Source organism: Sapajus apella, unplaced genomic scaffold (genome assembly GCF_009761245.1).
Source record: "Sapajus apella isolate SASKATOON/1434 unplaced genomic scaffold, GSC_monkey_1.0 scaffold44, whole genome shotgun sequence".
In the NCBI taxonomy this organism is placed as follows: Eukaryota; Metazoa; Chordata; class Mammalia; order Primates; family Cebidae; genus Sapajus; species Sapajus apella.
Genome location: NW_022436984.1, coordinates 17,876,002 through 17,884,150, shown reverse-complemented (window position 1 = coordinate 17,884,150; position 8,149 = coordinate 17,876,002). Strand labels below are relative to the sequence as shown.

Genomic DNA, 8,149 nt, shown 5'->3' with positions numbered 1-8,149 from the left:
GGTTCAGGCAATTCTCCTGCCTCAGCCTCCTGAGTAGCTGGGATTACAGGCATGCACCACCATGCCCAGCTAATGTTTTTGTATTTTTAGTAGAGACGGGGTTTCACCATGTTGACCAGGATGGTCTCGATCTCTTGACCTCATGATCCACCCGCCTCGGCCTCCCAAAGTGCTGGGATTACAGGCTTGAGCCACCGCGCCCGGCCTAGAATGCATTTTATAAAAACACATTAAAACAAATAGAAGAATTAAAAAATAAAGTGGCCAGACACGGACCAATGATGATAGTGTGCCATAAACTGAAAAATACAAGTTGCTCAACACTCTGTATGTATGGTCACAGATTTTTCGGGGGGAATATTATTTTTCAAAAATATTTGCTGCCCCTACCTAGAGAAGCATTATACTTTTATGCCCTACTGACAACACGCTTCACCATGTAAATTGCTCTTGCCAATAAGATATGAAAACAATATTGTTTGAGAACTAGTACGTGGGTCACCATGCCCTCTTTCTATCCACTACAAGCATTCAAGAAGTTGCTTATTGAACCCAGGTCACAGATTGCAGACAACATGAAACATAGCCACAATAAACCCAAGATAAACATGCAACAATTAAGAAATGTTAGTGTTGTAAGCCACTGGGGTTGGAGGGTGGGCTGTTTATTATTACAACATAACCTATCCCATTATGACTGATACATTCACATACATCTACATGGCAATTAAATCTCTTTATCCAAAACTACCGTATCCACTAATGTTATGAATATTTGCAGGAGGGGTTATGATACAAAACACAACTCTTACCTTTAGGGATATTATAAAAGAATTACATAAAATGAGGAGAATAAAAGGAATCAACTACTCTAGTGAAAAGCATACTAGACGATGAGTCATAAAATGGGAGTTTTAATCCTACTCTCTCTATTTCCTAGCCAAAAGCCCTATGCCAAATCTCTTAACAACTAGGAATCTCAGTTTCCTTATCTGAACATTAACAAAGCAATATATAGATGCGCCATATCTCCACTAAATAAAACTCCAACTGTAAACAAAGATAAACTAAACTTGATTATTTACTCTTGTCTTAAATGGTACGATGTACCAAAATTTTGTTCACATAAGCTTGTCAGGAATATGAGTTACATTAAATAAAGAACACCTGGGTAATCAAGTATAGACTGCATTCCTAAATGCTAACATTGAAAAGGAATAAGAAAAAGCCCAGATATAAATCGTAATTTGTGTACATCTAACAACAAAGGTAACGACACAGGCATGGCCAGATCTTGTGGGTATAATGAGGAATGACAGAAGATAAACTTTAGATAGAAAGATTATGATGATAAAAGGCCTCAATGCTGGACGGAGACGCCTGCCTTGATACCACAAACCCTGTGACAGCACAAGGTATACAGAGTGGTGGAAGACAGAGACAGAGACCAATGGGTCAGAACTTAGGTTGTTGAAGTGAATAAGAATATAAGGGAAAAAGCCGGGCATGGTGGCTCATACCTGTAATCCCAGCACTTTGAGAGCCAGAGGCAGGCAATCACTTGGGGCCAGTAGTTTGACACCAGCCTGGCCAACATGGCAAAACCCCGTCTCTACAAAAAATACAAAAATTAGCTGGGCTTGGTGGCACATGCCTATAATTCCAGCTACTTGGGTGGCTGAGGCATGAGAATTGCTCAAACACAGGAGTTAGAGGTTGCAGTGAGCCAAGATCGCACCACTACATTCCAGCCTTGGCAACAGGGCGAGACTCTGTCTCAAAAAAAAAAAAAAAAAGAAAAGATAGTTGGGCATGGTGGTGTGCACCTGTAGTCCCAGCTACTTGGGAGGCTGAGGCAGGGGAATCTCTTGAACCCAGGAGGCAGAGATTGCAGTGAGCCGAGATCGAGCCACTGCACTCCAGCCTGGCCAGAGAGCAAGATTTCATCTAAAAAAAAAAAAAAAAAAAGAATTTAAGGGAAAGACCAAATCTGGGCAGCTCTGAGAGTGAATAATCAACACAACTGAACCCTGACACATAACTGGCATTCAATAGATATCTGTTGACAGGTATGGTGACTCACACCTGTAATCCCAGCACTTTGGGAGGCCTACATGGGTGGATCACCTGAGGTCAAGAATTCGAGACCAGCCTGGCCAACATGGCGAAACTCCATCTCTACTAAAAATATAAAAAATTAGATGGGCATGGTGGCACATGCCTGTAGTCCGGCTACCAGGGTGTCTGAGGCAGGACAATCATTTGAACCTGGGAGGCAAATGTTGCTGTGAGCCAAGATCGCACCACTGCACTCCAGCCTGGGTGACAGAGCAATACTCTGTCTCAAAAAATAAAAAAATTTAAAAAAGTAAATAAATATCTGTTGACTTAAATTCAGATCCTGCAACCTTTCAACTAAGGCATTTTACTTTCCCCAAATAGTCACAAATCAAACATGAACGCCAACTTATTGATGAATCATGTTGTCAAGATCCTCTTTTTTCAGGTAAACACCACCTCCTATGAGATTAAGAACCGCAAAAAGGCTGTTTCATGCTTCTTCTATAATACCATCAAGCAAATAACAGATGTGCTCAGGAAGAAGTCATTCAATGTCAGTTAGAGCTTCATCTGCCTTTTCATGCCCCTTTAACAATGACCCACACCATCCCCAGTCCTCGCCCACCACTAGTCACATGTCAAGCTTAGTATCCTCTTGATACTTTTACATGTTTGAATGTTTATGTGTAAGGAAGAAATACTGCTTAGAAGAGGAGAAATCTGTGCATTTTCAGTACTTACTCATATTTCAGCAATATGAACTCTTGTCTAAAAGGGACACAGAATTGTGGGCATTCTGTTATCTTCAATTCTTTCTTTAGTCTCTTTATCTTGAAGGTGTCTCTTGCTTTGGGGTTAGTCATTTTTCAATCAGTCTCCTCTTCACACAATGACGTCTTCCTCCTGCCTCGAGACATCATTGATTTCTCCCATTCCTGACATATATAGCCTTTGTTTGGATGGTTTTCATTTGATGATAATCAATTTAGCACTTAATTTTGTACTATCCTGTATTTTTGTTTGTCATGATAAATCAGAGAGAAAAAGGAAACAGGAATATGGTGTCAAAGTCAAAATATATAGAGATGGATCTCTAAATGTAAAGTTTCATTTGGGGAGAAAATACTGCAATTTGGGGCATACACACAGACTAGGTATGTCCAAATAACAAAGAGAAGGTTGAAGGTTGTATGAAAAAGAGAGATGTTACACATTGCTCTTTAAGTAAGTTCACTGTCACCAGTAAAGTTCTGAGGAGCTGGCAAGTTCTGACTGATGAGTGACAGTGGTCACTAAAGTCAGTCTCTGAGTTGTTTCAGAAGCCATTGGATAAAATTGGTTTCAGGTTACAGCAAACATTTTCAGCAGTCAGGCTTACAGAGAATTACATTCTTAGGGTAATGTTATGTGTTCTGAGTGCTTCTTCCCCATAGCTTCTCAACTCTTTTAGTTGGGTATGACAAGAAGGACTCAAATGAAAAAATGAAAAATGGCCCAAATTGTATCATCAACTTTCACAATGGAAATGCTGTTTGGATATTTTGGAGAAGGGAAATACACACACATATACACACATACACACACGCGTGTGCTCGTGTTATAAGACTTTCTCCTTAGTTCAGCTAAAAACGAGGTCCTTGTCACAGGACCATGAAAGACTAGCCTAGCAAACACTATGAAGGGTGAGAAACATGGAATTTACTCAGAAAATAGGAAAAAATGGGAAACAGGGACTCCAAGCAAAGTGAGAATCCTGTTAAGCTGGTTTCCTGCCTCACAGATTGAATCCCAGCTTAATATCCCAGATCAGGAGAGGCCAGGTTCCTCCCCCATGCAAATGAGGCAAAATTCCCAAGGTTCTACCCCAGTGAGCATTCCTCCCAGTAGGCAGCCTGGTCAGAGGTTCTCTGGGGACCCCTTTATACTTTGCTGTCTCATTCCCCCCTCCAAAGAAATATACTTATCCTAATAAGGATAAGGATAAGGATGAAGACAGATCTTAACTGCTTCCTGCTCAAGAGGTCTTGTTTTGGGGAAAACAGCAGTTAGAGGCCTATCTAACCCAGGAGTAGGGGTCATTGTCAGAGGCTTCAACTGCATGCCTGTTTGGAGTCTGATGGTCTGAAGGTGAGAAGAGACAAACTGGGTTATTAGAAAACATGTATCAAAATAAAATAAGAGGAGGAGCTAAAGACATCTCAAAAATCCTGAGGCCTTTTACCAGTTTACATGTGAAAAGGAAAGCCAAAAGCCCAACTGGTAAAAATAACTACCACTTTGACAGCATGTTGGGCTTCTAGGTTCCCTTCCCCTGAGCCCAATCCTAAACCAACCAGTTTAAGGTTTGGGAAATTAACTTTTCCCACTTTGGAGGGTGCATCTTAGGGGAGTGCCCCATAGTATAGAAACACATTTACCTGTCTGAAGAGAGAACTGAGGAGGAGAAAAGAAAAAAGAGGGCATTTTTCAAGTGAGTCCCAGGGGTTCAAGATGCATTTGAAAGGGATGCAAACTGAAGATGAATAGCTACTCATCTAGAAAGAGGGGAGCAGGTGTCCCTGGTTCCCTTCTCTCCCTAGCAAATACTAGGGGGGGTACCTGAGAGAAAGAAGGAAGTGTGTCCTCTTTCCCTCTTCCATCCTTGCATCCCCGAGTCCTGGTGATCACAACAGGTGCCACCCATGGGTGCCAAAGTGGTTTGTACTCATGAAGCGGGGGGGCCTAGAGAATACGAATTATCTGCTTTCACCTATGTCTCTGTCCCTGCTACTGTCAGTAGCCTTGGAGTTCCCTAGACCTCATTTATGCCATGGATATTAGCATGAACTTTATCCATGAAATGGGAGGCTTGGCTTAATTGGCAGAAACTAGCCATGATCACCTGCACTGTGCCTTTTAACCTGTATAATCATCTGTCTCTGAATCCCTTAGATCCAGTTTTCTTTCCTAGGGCTTTGACTCGAAGCTTGTAATTGAGTTTGGGACAAAAATGTGTCTTGGGGGGTTGCATGGACTCCTTACCATAAGGAGTTACGAATGCTAAGGTGAAGCTGTGGAATTGAGTCCTCCTTGGATATCTTGTGATATGCCCAGATAACTGGTGGCTATAGTTATGCTTGTTAAGATCTGGGTACATGGTGCTTGGCGTTGGTTAGCTCCCATGGTATTACTTTCCCAAAAAGGAAATCTCTGGGTGATGGGCACCTTATTTATTCCCATCACCTGGCAGGATGTGCAGGATAATTGCTCTGAAAGAACTAGAATATTAATCCAGATTCTTACACACATAACTTGAACAGTAGCTTAACATCCATGATAACATTTTGTAACAGATTACTAATTAGTGGCTTATACACATTTAGAAAATAATGCAGGTTCAAAAGTAGACAAAAAGCATGTGTGAAAAATAAGTATGGGAAGTGTCAGAAGGCTCTTTCTTGCCCCTAACCTAACTATGGCCTTGACTTTTCAACATTTTTATCAGTGACTTAAAAACATAAAAAGGTATGCCAATCAAAAGCTCATGTGACACATCTGGGAATGATACATATAATAACAGAATCAAAATTTTAAATGATCTTGACAGCTTACAATACTGTCATTCACATATCCAACAATTCTAAGAAATTATTTCATGGATTTCATTTCTGTCTCCTCAAAAAATACTAAACTCCTCAAGACAGGACTGAATTTAATGCTCTTTCAAAGCCTCCTATGGAATCCAACATGGTGCTGGGATCATAGTAGGTATTTTATCAATATTTAAAGAATTAAGTTGTACATATCAAGTACAAGCATAGAAAAATTTGGAATTAAGTCAGTCATCTATGCAACATATCTTCTTACTTTTCCTTCAGGCCTTAACACTTACCTCCTTCAAAGACCTCTTCAAAATGGAATTTTTCTAGCATACCCTTCTTGTGACCTGTCTTAGGCCCTTAAAAGACCATTATAAATAAAATTGTACAAGATATTTAAAAGCCTTTGCACTTTCTATTTATTTTTGTTTTATTATTATGCCCAGTTCTGTGCCATTAGACTTTAAGCCCACTAAGCAGTTTCAATAGTGTTTTAAAGCTTTTGCCATACACACGAGGTGAGAATAGATGCACACCCCCTTTGCAGAGCTGCACAACATAACATTTTCTCGTTACAATTCAGTATCATTGCAGCAAGATAAGCACACCCCATAGTCTAATTTAACAGACATGAAGAAGTCAAGCTCTATTGTTCAATGTCACAGCCAGCCAGCCCTGCATGATCAACCTTTATTCTTTTCTGGCTTCATTATGAGGATGATGCCTTTCAACTGTGGTGACTAAACCTGTTAAACTACAAAGCAAGAAATTTATAGAACCTTTCGAAGAGTAATACTGAACAGCTTAAATGTAAAACCTACAATTAAATTCCAAAACTAAGCACTTCACCCCCAAGAAAATGCTAAGTAGTTCTTCAGCAACATTCCTGATTTACATACCCCAAAGATGACAGGACTTATATACATACATGCTGCAGTGATATTAATAGTAATTTTTTCAAGTAATATTCAATATAAAAAAATGATAATATTAACCCATGCATTACAAAACTAATACATTTCCCCTTAGCATACCAGGGACAGGAGCTGTGCTTTTTCATTTTCAAAAAGCCTTCTTTTGTCAGATGAAAAGCCCCGAAAGTAAAATATTTCAGTATAGTTCAGTGTTAACAATGGATATGCCATTAGATTACCATACAAGTGAATAAAGCACAAAATGATACGAACATTTTTTCACACTTTAGATTTTGATGTGAAATTAGTCTAATTATTTATTCATAGACTTTTCCTCTAAGGAGTTCAAAGAACTATATTTTAAATCTTCAAACGTGTATTTCCTAAGCTCTAAAATCTACCCAGGTAGGACAGAAGAACGTGCTGCAAGGAAGAAGATAAAGAAAAGCAGCACAAAAGAAAAGCCTGGTTGGAAGAATTCAAGCACGTTTCAAACATGAGGTGGTATACTTTATTCATTCATTTATTCTTGAAGTCACTCATTTATTGAGCACCTATTATAAAAGTCTAGGTCTCTCTAGATGTTCAGGATATGAAAACAATCCCTGCTCCAGCAGCTTGTCAGAGAGAGGGATGGCAGACAAATAAAATGACAATTACAGTAGGTGCCAAGTGCTGTTAACAGCAGGACAAACTAAGTACTTTGGGAGCACAGGAAATGGAACCACTGACCTGAAGGAATTTGGAAAGGCTTTAACAAGAAGGTAGCATTTCGGTTGTATTTAGAAACATCAGTAGAAGTCTGTCAGAGAATTAAGAGGAGACCTTTAAGGCAGAGGTAACATTATATCAAAATGCAAGGAGTTATCAAAAGGTTTGACCTGTTCAGAGAACTTGAGGAATGCAATATGGCTTAGTAGCAAGAGATGACATTTAATGCCTAGAAATCATAGGTTTCAAGTCTGTTCTGTGGGGGACTACAAGGGTGCCATACTCATAGAAGCCCTGGCACTAGACTAACAAAGCAAAATGAACAGATGTAAAATATGTGTATGTATAGATATACAGATATATATCATTTGTATATATATAGCTTTTGCTTTATATGTGTATATGTATACACACAACTCTATGCTCTTGGGCTTCTGACCTGCCCTCCACTAGGGCCACTGATGCATTTGTAAGGCTACTGAAAGAACGGAGTTGGCCAGGCATGGTGGCTTACACCTGCAATCCCAACACTTTGGGAGGCCGATGCGAGCAGATCACGAGGTCAGGAGATCGAGACCATCCTGGCTAACACAGTGAAATCCCATCTCTACTAAAAACAGAAAAAAATTAGCTGAGCATGGTGGCACGTGCCTGTAATCCCAGCTACTCAGGAGGCTGAGGCAGGAGAATCGCTTGAACCTGGGATGTAGAGACTGCAGTGAGCCGAGATCATGCCACTGAACTCCAGTCTGGGTAACAGAGCGAGACTCTGGCTCTAAAAAGAAAGGAAAGAAAGAAGAAAGAAGAAAGAAGAAAGAAGAAAGAAAAGAAAAGAAAAGAAAGGAAAGGAAAGGAAAAAGGAAAGGAAAAAGGAAAGGAAAAAGG

General features: G+C 40.0%; 1 protein-coding gene and 1 long non-coding RNA gene across 2 annotated transcripts in view; one reads left to right on the top strand and one right to left on the bottom strand.

Annotated features, from left to right (window-relative positions):
* LOC116524296 overlaps positions 1 to 1,616 on the top strand; it is a 17,724-nt gene extending 16,108 nt beyond the window's left edge. Inside the window, exon 2 of the long non-coding RNA XR_004257261.1 lies at positions 1,550 to 1,616. This is a non-coding gene — a long non-coding RNA (uncharacterized LOC116524296). The remainder of the gene's footprint in view (positions 1 to 1,549) is intronic.
* Positions 1 to 8,149, bottom strand: part of CAMKMT (calmodulin-lysine N-methyltransferase) — a 403,007-nt gene that overhangs the window by 316,693 nt on the left and 78,165 nt on the right. The window lies entirely within an intron of this gene.